At 46.0% G+C, this 720-nt stretch overlaps 1 non-coding gene across 1 annotated transcript; it reads right to left on the bottom strand.

The window, feature by feature from the left end:
- Positions 1-323: 323 nt before the first annotated feature.
- On the bottom strand, positions 324-398 carry Trnat-ugu (transfer RNA threonine (anticodon UGU)). The gene has a single exon. It is a non-coding gene; the product is annotated as a tRNA-Thr (tRNA).
- Positions 399-720: the final 322 nt, after the last annotated feature.

Below are 720 nucleotides of genomic sequence, written 5' to 3' on the forward strand. Positions count from 1 at the left end.
GAAAGTTTTTCACATACCCGTCGGAGGTTCGAGTCCTCCCTCAGGCGTGTGTGTGTGTTTTGTCCTTAGCGTAAGTTAGTTAAAGTTAGATTAAGAAGTGTGTAAGCTTAGGAACCGATGACCTCAGCAGTTTGGGCCTATAGGATGCTTCCACAAATTTCCGAATTAGATTTATTATTATATATGACGGTAGTATCTGTTCCCGAAAGAACAGTTACCGTGGATGACCATGCAGCTTCGCTAGAAATGAAATGATAATTAAATGGACACCCTAGCTGCAAACAGGCGTTGATGTACTTCATTGGGGACATGTTGAAAATGTGTGCCCCGACCGGGACTCGAACCCGGGATCTCCTGCTTACACGGCAGACGCTCTATCCATCTGAGCCACCGCGGGCACAGAGGATAGTGCGTCTGCAGGGACGTATCCCTTGCACGCTCCCCGTGAGATCCACATTCCCAACACGTCCACACCACTACATTCGTAGTGCGCCTAATAGATGTTTGCCCATCATACTCATTACTCGTGGCAGATTAACATGTGACATTTTCAACATGTCCCCAATGAAGTACATCAACGCCTGTTTGCAGCTAGGGTGTCCATTTAATTATCATTTCAGATTTATTATTGTTAATGGTAGAGGTTGGCCGGATGCTCTTCCTGTCACCTCTCCTCCCCTGTGTAAAAACACAAGTTAAGTCTTACGAGGAAGTAGAAAC

Source organism: Schistocerca cancellata, chromosome 9 (assembly GCF_023864275.1).
Source record: "Schistocerca cancellata isolate TAMUIC-IGC-003103 chromosome 9, iqSchCanc2.1, whole genome shotgun sequence".
NCBI lineage: Eukaryota > Metazoa > Arthropoda > Insecta > Orthoptera > Acrididae > Schistocerca > Schistocerca cancellata.